Source organism: Silurus meridionalis, chromosome 20, assembly GCF_014805685.1.
Source record: "Silurus meridionalis isolate SWU-2019-XX chromosome 20, ASM1480568v1, whole genome shotgun sequence".
NCBI classification, from domain to species: Eukaryota; Metazoa; Chordata; class Actinopteri; order Siluriformes; family Siluridae; genus Silurus; species Silurus meridionalis.
The window spans coordinates 4,692,932-4,704,327 of record NC_060903.1 but is presented as its reverse complement, the minus strand read 5'-3'; the positions used below and the strand labels follow the sequence as shown (position 1 = coordinate 4,704,327).

General features: G+C 38.2%; 1 protein-coding gene across 2 annotated transcripts in view; it reads left to right on the top strand.

Annotated features, from left to right (window-relative positions):
- The first annotated feature begins 7,312 nt into the window (after positions 1 to 7,312).
- The window catches only part of ncana (neurocan a), an 88,554-nt gene continuing 84,470 nt past the window's right edge, over positions 7,313 to 11,396 (top strand). Inside the window, exon 1 of one of the 2 annotated variants that reach the window (XM_046876997.1) lies at positions 7,313 to 7,632. The gene's annotated coding sequence lies outside the window, so the exon portion shown is untranslated. The remainder of the gene's footprint in view (positions 7,633 to 11,396) is intronic. The other variant, XM_046876998.1, reaches the window with a different exon arrangement.

Genomic DNA, 11,396 nt, shown 5'->3' with positions numbered 1-11,396 from the left:
GTTTTTTTTTTTTTTTTACAGAATCGGGATGTAAGGGCTGCTGATTGCTACAATTATGTGGAAGTGAAATGAAGTTAAAAATTGCAATTTCTTTCTAAGAGCATTGTATAAACATGCCACTAATATGAATATCTCGTCTCACACTCCACACTTTGTATAATTTCTTTCACTCAGGTTCTTCTGGGATACATCCAGATGCATCGTCCATATTAATAACAGCTGTTAAGAGTCCTGGAGAAAGACTAATAACATTCATTAACCGATTAATTAGTGCACGGCCCACTCGGCTGAGCAATGCTTCATCCTTTAGCGTTTCATTGAAGGAGATTCTTCTCATCTAGAATGGATGATTTTCTGGATTCACAAAGTCTTATTATACCCCCATCATCCATGTAGAAAGGAACACCTATACACCTGCTCACTTATTTAGTTATTCAATCATAACATCAATTGGCAGCAGCACAAATGAGCTGGTTAAGTATTTTACATTTGTATTTATATTTATAGACACCCTTATTCAGAAAGGCGTACAGAAGTCCTTTAAAGTCTTTTGAGATATATATATATATATATATATATATATATATATATATATATATATATATATATATATATATATATATATATATATATATCCTGATACTGGTGCAGAGGGTCAAAGACTAAGAATAACATCAGTCTAAAAATTCTGCTGGAAGAAAATAAAGTTAGAAAGCCAAGCATTATTTTTTACTTTTTTAGAAACTGCAGATCTTCGGGGATTTTCACAGATAACAGTCAAAGTTTACACAGAATAGGTTGAAAAACAAAACAGTTTGGTTCCAACCGCTGGGAAAGAATTAGTTACTTAAAAAAAATCACTCTTTACAAGTGTGTTAAATCCTGTCAACCAAACACAAGAATCTGAGGCGTTTATGGACACAGACTCATCCGAACTTCCCAGTTGATTTATTTTATTTTACAATGCAGTCTGTGAAAATCTTTGCCTGAATTATAATTTAATAATTTCATATATATGTATTAGGGATGGCACGATTCACATTGGCATAAAAGTTAATGGTGTGATGCATCAACTTAAAAAAGTGTGCATTGAATACAAGTTGCCATGTGTAAGTTTTTAACATAAAAAAACAACTTATTTTTGGATAATTTATAGTAGATGCGCGATACTTTTATTATTTTGAAAGTGATCCATAATTGATGACTAATATTTTATTTGTAGATTGATTTCTGCTCACTAAACTGTTTCTCGGAAACGTTCTCTCACTACAGAGACCGAGGCGTGTCCTGAGAGTCACATAAAATAAAGATTAACATGGCAGAGGTAGAGCTGCATCTTCCTAGAGACATAACTCAAAAAGAACGTCTGATTTTTCCAATCTTTTTTTTTTGCACTACAGAGGTCTGTTTGTGAAAGGGCCATGCGTTAGAAGTCAAAGGGCACTTAAGTAAATTTAGATTTGCTGTCTGTCTAAACCAAAGAAATAAAAGGGATTTATCTGTACCATTTTGAAATACATCGCATCATTTGTTTTTGATTTCATCGTATTGCATTGAATCGCATTGTGTTGAATTAAATGGAAATTGGATCATGCTGCACTGTAATGGTGGTGAATCTTATCCCATCGTATCCCATCTTCAGTGTACTAGCTCATCAGCATCTGCACAGTTTTACACTATCTATCTATCTATCTATCTATCTATCTATCTATCTATCTATCTATCTATCTATCTATCTATCTATCTATCTATCTATCTATCTATCTATCTATCTATCTATAAAAGCCTCATGATTCTTGTATTTGGTTGACAGAAGTGAAATCTGATCTGATCTTTTGCTAATGTAACCCAGACATCAAAAGTACAGATGTGTTTTAGATGCTCCAAAGCAGTCTGGCCATTCTCCTCTGATCTCTCTCATCAACAAGGTGTTTCAGCTTACAGATGCACAGCAAAACTGAGTTATTTGTAACCAACATGTTTAAAATCAGTGAGATCACATTTGCTCCCATTTTTGATTTCTGATGTGAACATTGTGGCCTGGTGCTAACTGGATAAAAGAGCATGTGTACAGGTGTTGCTATTAAAGTGAACAGTGAGTGTATATCTCTAGTATAGAATGTATGCCTTGATATACAACATATTGAAATGAATTTTAGTGGCTAGACCTTATTATACTGCCAGTTGAGACCCGGTTGTTAATGGAAGATGAATTAGAGCTGTTAGTAAAGCAGCTGTGACTGTAGCAGACTGACTTTTTGGCTTCAGACCATATTTTAGCGATCGAGGCTTTAATGGTGAAATTATGCATATCATATCATGTTCAGACCAGAGAATAAACTGCAGACCTAAGCACCATTCAGACAATTCTGTAAGACATTTTTTTAGGTTTGCTTGTCAAAAAAAGATTTTATTTGGCAATTATAATGTGAGCAAAAACTTACCGGAAAAACGTTCCATGTGAATTGGGCTTAATCACATTTTACATTTGTATGGCATTTGGCAGATTCTGTTATCCAGAGCGACTTTTAACTGATCAGGTAAGGGTTAAGGGCCTTTCTCAAGGGCCCAGCAGTGGCAGCTCTTGTGGTGCTGGGATTTAAAGTTGTTACCCTCCGGTCCAGAGGTCAACTCCTTAAACACTTAGAGTTACTGCCAAGCTACCACATGATTTCACCTATGGAAAATACAAAATGTAAAAAAAAAAAAAGTTATAAAAAAAAGAGAAAAAAAAAGAGAGTCAAGAAATAAATATATATGAGTATAATAATAAATATATATGAATATAATAATAAATATGATGAGTTAACAAGGCCAAGATGTGTGTTCTACAATTTCTACTTCCAAAAAAATAGTTCAAAAATGCTTCTGGAGTGAATTGCACTTCATTATAACTTATAACTATAAATATTTTTATACATACATACATTGTATGTTGCATCGTATTGCAAATCATAGTATAACCGAAGGCAACAATCGCGATCAGTTACAAATTTCAATCCCCTAATTCAAAAAAAGTGTTTGCTTTCTCAGGAGTGGTCTATGTGCTACTGAAATATCATCTTCTGCCAGGAAAAAAAGAGGAAACAATAAATACCCTGGCAAGCCTGAACTCACACACTGTAGGCAGGTCATTTCCATGATCTACGAAGAAATTCAGTGTACTGCAAAGTGCGGAGAACTTTCTCGGTATAAATATTGATTGCCCTAAGGATGGAAGGGTGGTTTTTTTTATCCGAAATTTCCTCCCACTCGACCCCCCCATCACTCTCTGTGATTGTCTGAATGTGTGTATGCACTGGGCAGCAGTGGGAGGATTATGCTTTAAATCTTCCAGCAGTCAGCAATTCTCTACTTCTTACTATTTTCTGCAATAACTACACCAACTTTATGATAAGCTTTAAAAAAAAAGGAAAAGGGGGGGTGGCAAGACTTTATTTCCACTGTGAAAAAACTTCCAACAACATCAAATTAACATTTCCTATGAATTTGTGAAGGAGAATGAGAGCGTAGCCGGACACAGCGCAGACAGGCTCAGTGTGAGATTATTGTTTGGAGCTACATACTGTGTTTTGGAGAGTGAGGCTGAGAGAAGGAGCGCAGTGGGAGTAAGCCATGGGGCATCGCTGCATTTCATCTTGAGCGGTTTTTATGGCGTGTAATGTTGTTTCTACAGAACGGCCCCAGTGTATTTTATTGGGAGTTATTAAATAAACGCTAATAACACTCAAGACAAAGTTGTATATCTTCTAAATTGGATGACACAAATCCAGTGTTGTTCTTGGATAGAGATGGATCATGTTTTCTCATCCTTTTATGTTATGAGATGTGTCGGATATTGCAAGTGGAGGTTTTTTTTTTTGGCTCATTTAAAATCCTTTGGAAATTATGAATCAGGAAGTGTAAATCTGCCATAATTAATTTGGCTGTTCTAGTGTTCTGGGTCAACAGGAATTACTTTGTGCTGCAGCACTAGAACATTCAGCATAACACCCAATCAAGCTCCGTCTGTTCCTGCGATTTTGTTCCCAGCACAATTAATGAAAATGGTGTACAGTAAAATGAATACATTGGCATGCTTCAGGCTTGTACGATTTGATCTTTCTGTTTGGAGGTATAGAGAGTCTCTTAAAAAAAAATGAAGCTGGAACCATGTGGAGTACGAAATGCTTTTTGCAAGACATGAAACATGGTATACGGTTTAAATAAGCCTCCTCACGGGTGCTTGGAGAGCACACACCAGCCCTTAGTAATGCTTCTCCTATCATAAGCCTCATTTCCACTAAATTTGGAGCCCATTACCCCCATTACGCTTATCATGAGTGATGGATATATTCAGGCCCCTGAGACCCAGTTCTCAAGTCTGGATTGAAATATGTAACAGCTTGTATCAAATTCCTCCTGACAGTCTGCATAAGATGATCTAAGCCATCTCTCAATTCTCTTATAGCCGCATAATGCTGAAATATGCATCTGCATATCTATCTATCTATCTATCTATCTATCTATCTATCTATCTATCTATCTATCTATCTATCTATCTATCTATCTATCTATCTGTCTGTCTGTCTGTCTGTCTGTCTGTCTGTCTGTCTGTCTGTCTGTCTGTTATTCAGAGTGACTTTTAACTGATCAGTTAAGGGTTAAGGGCATTTCTCAAGGGCCCAGCGGTGGCAGCTTTTGTGGTGCTGCAATTTGAACTTGTGACCGTCTGGTTCAGTCTGTCTGTCTGTCTGTCTGTCTGTCTGTCTGTCTGTCTGTCTGTCTGTCTGTCTCATAACCACCTCTCAGTCCTCTTAAAGCAACACAAAACTGGAATATGCATGTATGTATGTATGTATGTATGTATGTATGTATGTATGTCTGTCTGTCTGTCTGTCTGTCTGTCTGTCTGTCTGTCTACACTCACAAAACACTGTTTTCCCTTGGAAGACCATGTAAATGTTGTGTGTAGAATCCTACATCTTATTGTTTCAGGAAAAAATATTGAGTAGAACTCTTTTAGCAGCAGAATAACACAGATGTTAAACATATTTTTTTTTTTCTACAACAGCATGCGAGTGTTTCCTTTGAGACACATAAAACCAGCGGACCAAATCTTACCAAGCTGCTGCTGCTGCTGCATTACAAAGCAACGGAACAAGGAAAATGCTATCCACCCTCTTCTGCATACGTGCACCTGCAGACACAAAATTTGTCACTGTGCTGGCATTTCTCAAGAATCAACATCTGATGTTTGTTCTATAAATATGCGTTCCTTTTAGCAGGATAGAGCTCTTGAGCTCTGGTTACTCAGAAACTGGAAGCTCCTGCTTTATGGGGACTATCCTGTTGCAGAATACCTACTGCTAATACTGGAGACTGCTTCCCTAAACGTCACATTAAAGTGCATCCAATATCGATGTCAGTGATAGATTTTGTTGGGTTTTATTATGTGTTATATATGATGAATCAACATATTTTCACCAAGTTGAGAATTTGAAAGCATTGCCGTATAAGCACCCTTAAATGCTTACATAACGATTGAGGCAGCTTTACAGGGCTGTTGTTGATGTATTTTTTAAGTGTATTGCAAAAAAAAAAAACTATGCAGACAAACAGAGACACGATGTAAATTATTAATGATAAGGAGAGACAGTAAACTGCTGATCATTGCAGCAAAAAGAGATGTAGTATAAAATGCTTAGTGCATCCATGTTTCTGTGTTAAAAAAAAAGAAGGGCTGGAATACAAATGTCAGAGGTGATTTCTTTTCATCATTTTCAAAATGTGTTTCATCATTCATCTTTAGGAAGATTTCTCCTGCTCAGGGTCGAGGTGTATCTGGAGCATCTGGAACATAGGAGCGTACTCGTGATGAGATGCTAGTCCATTACAGGGACTAGAGTATGTGTGTATATTGTATACATTTACACACTGTATACATTTCATCCAAGATCTCTGGGTTCCCCAACAATAAGTACACAGCCAACTTAGAGAAAACTTGAAACATTGGTAGAAACCCATGCAGACATGGGAAAATTTTTCAAACTCCAAATAGAAAGGACCCCCAAGCTCAGAATCAAACTGGAAATCTAAGACCTGTAAGATTACGAAGCAATACGCTGCACCACCATGATGATTTTTCTAAAAGTGCAATGGTTGGAGAGTAACTTGAAAGAAAATAGTTTACCATATCATATGAAAGCTATGAGTTTAAATCTTGAAAATGGCAAAGCCATCTGTGGCTAGGAGTCCAAGAAATCAAAATTGGCCATACTCTCTGAATGCTCTCTCTATCTCCCATATCAGTCACAATGACACTAGCCAATGATGGGCTTCTTTGAGCTTGTGAATGGAGAAGAAGATAATTTCAGAATTTCAAACATTAGCTACATTTATCTATGTAGGTAATATTTGAATATAGTCAACTTTTTATAGACAGCACCACAAACAAATAATGCTTTAATCCTGGACCTTTAGTCTGGATGATCACATTTTCATTCAAATCCCTTTGACCTGAGATGCTCTGGTGTGAATTTAAATGAGTCAAGTTGTTCCTTGTCTGGATACGGGTTCTTGAGTATTTGTGATTCCTGGTGTTCTATCCTTTCTCTTTTAGTTTTGGAGGCGTTAAAGGACGAGGTCATTGTTCTTGCATCATGTTACATCATCAGCATATTTAAAAAAAAACTTGTCTGATAGGTGAGTCCTTGAATTTCCATCTGTCCACTATCTGTTTCTCCTTGGAGCATGAAGCGTGCAAGTTCATGACCAATGTAAAAATAGGCAGGATTGATTTAGGAGCTTGGAGGCAATACCAAAACAGGCATTTGTACTTTTTTCGGAAATTACAATTCTAAAATACATGAGAATAGAATAGAATAGAATAGAATAGAATAGAATAGAATAGAATAGAATAGAATAGAATAGATTTTTTTTTGCCTTTGAACACAGAACAGTAAAAATCCTGGTGAATATGATGTATATAATCTATGATAAGTTCATCCCGCAGCTATTTTTTGTTATACAATAAAATGCATACAAATATTTGTAAAAAATAGCAAAAGAAGTATTTAATTTTCGTACACAAATCCTCTTTCTAGTCATAAAGCCTAATTTTCCCCATTAGATTGACAGATTTTAGAACCAATTGCAATCACTTGCAAATGAGCAATGAGCGATAAATACGGTGTTATAATAAGTAATTTAGGTTTATTACAGCACCCTCGTGGTCATTATTGAACCCTCATAGCTTGGAGGAGTGGCCTCGAAGCGTGTGGGCGTGGTTTGTGAGGAAGGGGGAGGGGTTTTGCGCCTGCTGTCAGCAGCATTTCTTTGTTTGAGACTCTGCGCATCTAACGGTGGAAGATCTCCGGGAATCAGCGCGCTTTCTCTCCTCAGCAGCGCCGGCAATAGGGACGGCATCCTAACGGGAAACGTGCGTGTGCGAGAGTGTGTGTGAGAGTGTGTGTGAGTGTGTGTGAGGTTCAGGTGAGTTATTTGTATTGTGGTGAACAGAAGCGTCCAGGCGTCGCACAGCCCGAGGCACCGGCGCACCTGCGCTTTAACGGTTTAACCGGCGTTCATCCGCGGTGCTTCAGCGGCGTTCCGACACACTGTCAGCTGGAAACTGCGATATTTCTGCAAGAGGTAAGGATTTCCCTGCGTTTAGAACAGATTTGCTGATTGCATTCATTTAAAACACACCAATGTCCCCAAAGTGGACGCATAAAGCATGATAGAACTTCTTCATCTTCTTGATCTTTTTTATCATCATCATCTTTATCTTCTTTTTCATCTCCTTTTTTCATCTAATCTCCTTCATCTTCATCTTTTTTGCTTCTTCTTCTTACATACTGTCTTACTTAAAAATTGTTAAAAAGATGAACTGGAATGTAAGAAAAATGTCATTGCAAAACCCCAGATTCTCATTGCATCCTCGGTTTGAGGTGATGCTGAAAATGTATTATTTGTTTTGAACAAATTATGTTTTTTTTTTTGTTGCACATTTCATATCAGCATCGTCTGATTTGTTTTCTTTGCATGTTTGCATGTTGTTGCTCCTTTGGACAGCATGTGGTTAATGGTGGTGTTTGGATTCTGCTTGGTTAACAGCAGGAAACTCCATCTGAGGTCTGCCAAAGTCTCTGCCACTCACATGTGATGAAAATGTGTGTGTGTGTGTGTGTGTGTGTGTGTGTGTGTGTGTGTGTGTGTGTGTGTGTGTGTGTGTGTGTGTGTGTGTGTGTTTAGACTGACCCCAAGCTGTTTCTGTTTGCCATAATGAATTGCATGTCTCACATTTGGACATCGGTTTTGCTGGAAAGATGCAGCTCCTGGCCGAGGAGTTGCAATCTAATTCTTGAAAAGAAACCAAAAAGGTTTTCGTAGGAAATCTTGTTAGTCTGCACTCTATTGCACTGCTTATGTATGTGTGTCTCTGTTAATATAGTACATATTGTGCCGGCTACAGTAAACACCTTTTATGCGAGTATCGATCCACTTATGGGTGACCCCCAACCCCCCTCCCACCACTCACCCCCACCCCCACCCCATCATACTCCAGCAGACAGAAGGAAGATGTCTGTGCTGGCAAATCTCAGTAAGTGCCCTCGACAGGCAGCTGTGTCGAGAGCAGGCGTTAAGCTCAAACTCTCTTTCTCCATTGGCAGCTGCTGTGAAGTTGAGAGAGATTGAAAAACTCCCCAGCAGCTGCACTATGCATTATTTATGCAGAAACCTCTTCACCGGCTTGCCAGACATGAGAAGCTTTGCCAATCATACAGCCATGGCAAAAACGACAATCCAAGCATCATGACATCATATACAGTACCAGAGACTAATAAGGATGTTCTGAAAGGTTTCACGTTTATGCGGAAAAATATTTTGCAAAAAAACAAACACACAACAAAAATAAATACCAAATGTGCATTAAGCATTATGAACCCAGGACTTAGTAGTGCCACTTGTGTGCTTCACAGGGCTTGCTATTGTGCACCAAATATAGCAAGATGGTTGGCCTGCAGAAGTAACAATTCGAGATCCAAATATTGCTGGGGTGCCAATACTTTATCCTTTAGTCAAAGTAGAGAGAATGGCAAGATTCTTAGCAGTTAGGTTGGGTATAATTGTGCATACACCTGATGTGTAAATTTCAAATTGTATTCTATAGTGTACAGTATGGTTAAGTATGGTAATAATACCATAAGTTGTATGCGCATACAGTGAATGCTTACAAATAACAAGTTGGTAAAAGAACCAAGCTAAAGATTCACGGGAAAACAAACAAGCAAAAAACTAACCAGAAACAGTAAAATCTTTATTAATATTATATTATTGGCTTCTTATAATGGGCCTTGGTTAAGGGAAGTCAGTGAGAGAAATAATGGCTATTTTCTATTTAAATCTTTCCCCTAAATGTATTTAATCAAGCACTTAAAGAAAAAAAAATGCTTGTGTGTTTTTTACCCATGGGACTGAATGGTTTGTATTTAATATAGATTAATATTGACTCACAAAGAAGCACATCGATGGCCAATAACCAAGATTTGCTCACTGTGTAAAAAGCTTAGGGTGTACTGAAAGGGAAAAAAATAGATGTTACACTCAGGGTAATGCATGATGAGTGGAGGACCTCGTTTAGGACATAATCAATTGCGAGTGCTTCATTCAGGATATGATTAATTACATTTTGTTTGGTAATCAGATGTGGTCCTGGACACCTTGCTCTGGTTTTACCTGTAGTACCTGTGCTGCAAAGTGTGCATGAAGAACCTGTGATAAATCCGAAACAAAATGAATTGAATTTGTTTATATGAATGGAATTTGAATATTGATAATATATATGTGTTTAGCGATATAGTGATTTAGTGACATAACAGTGGAAAAGAAAAATAATGGGGAGGTTTACAATGGAGTTTGATTTAATCTTTGATTCGAATGGCGGTCATGCTGCTCAATAAGGGGTCAAAGGTGAGGGTCAGGTTTAGGAGAGCTTGCTGTTACAATAGAGCTTGCGCCTCTCTTTGTTCCTCCTCAGCACATCATCCGACGGCAAACCCACAGCCGTGAGCTTCTTTGTCCTCCTCGGTGGACTCGAGGGTCTACCCAGAATGCATCACCTTGCAGCGTCAAAGCCTCTCATCCTGCTAGAATGTCCACTTAATGCCAATCAGCCTTTCACGTATGCATGTACAAAGGAGTGCTCGGACCAATTAATGTCAGTTTTCAAGACAGGCAAGAGGCCTCGGTGTGTGGCCGTGATCCAAATTTCCCTAAGCGTGTTCACCGTTGAGTTTCTTTGTGCGAAGGATAATACAGTGCAGATGAAACAGCCCATGGCCGGTGTGCAGGCTTTATCTGTGCTCATCCCGTCCCTTAAGCTGCAGTTTTCTATTCAGGATTTTGACACAGTGGTGAAGATCTGAACTGAATAAACAGTCTGAATCGGTTGTGTTTGGTTTAGTGTAACTGCATTAGATGGGCAGTGAAATCAGCTTTGCTCTATTGATTGCTCAATACTGCTGACCAATTCGAAAACATCTTGGTTTCTGCAGGCTAGTACAGACAGATGCAGAAAAGGAAAAAAGCTAAAACACAATGTGCTATGAAGCGTATCTCGACTGCTGTTTACAAATCAACGGCTCTTATACCCCTTTCCCACACTTTCAGCCTGGCAATTACATCCAGGCGTGTGAACACGTGCGCACACACACACACACACACACACACACACACACACACACACACACACACACACATGCACACATACAAACAAGCACCAGGAAGGTGGCCAAGTATCCCGTTCAAGGTTCTTTAGTGCCCGCATGCATATTTAATTGCGTCTAGATGTGTCGAGGTTCACAGGAGGGTCTTTGGCTCCGTGCCAGTCACCTGACAGCTCTGTATCAGATCAGGAGCCTTTTTCCTTCCTCGATTCAGTGAAGGAGAAACAAGAGAACGAGAAAAAAATAGAGTGAGATAAGCTCCAGACTAACCTTATGGTTGACATTAAAGGTGATGATCCTCTAGAGTCACTGGACTGGAGATCTAAGATGCCAGGAGGGAGAACTAAAATCAAACAAAGGCAGAGAGGGAATATATGTTAATTGTGAGTTATTGTTAACCATTAGGCTGCCATGTTATATATTTGATTTGAGTAACATATCTAGTTATTGTGGAACATTTATTAAACAAACATATGATGAATCAGATTCTACAGTACTTCCTACCTACTCAAATTTCTCAAAATTGCTTCACTAGTTATCCTTCACAATGCAAAGGGGTAAATCTAGATGGCATATTTTTCCAACACATTTCATTGGATATTCACCCAGATAAGATTGATCCTATAATGAACATTCATGAAATCAACTTGTTTTGTTTTGATACTATAGCTACATTAGGTTCTAAGA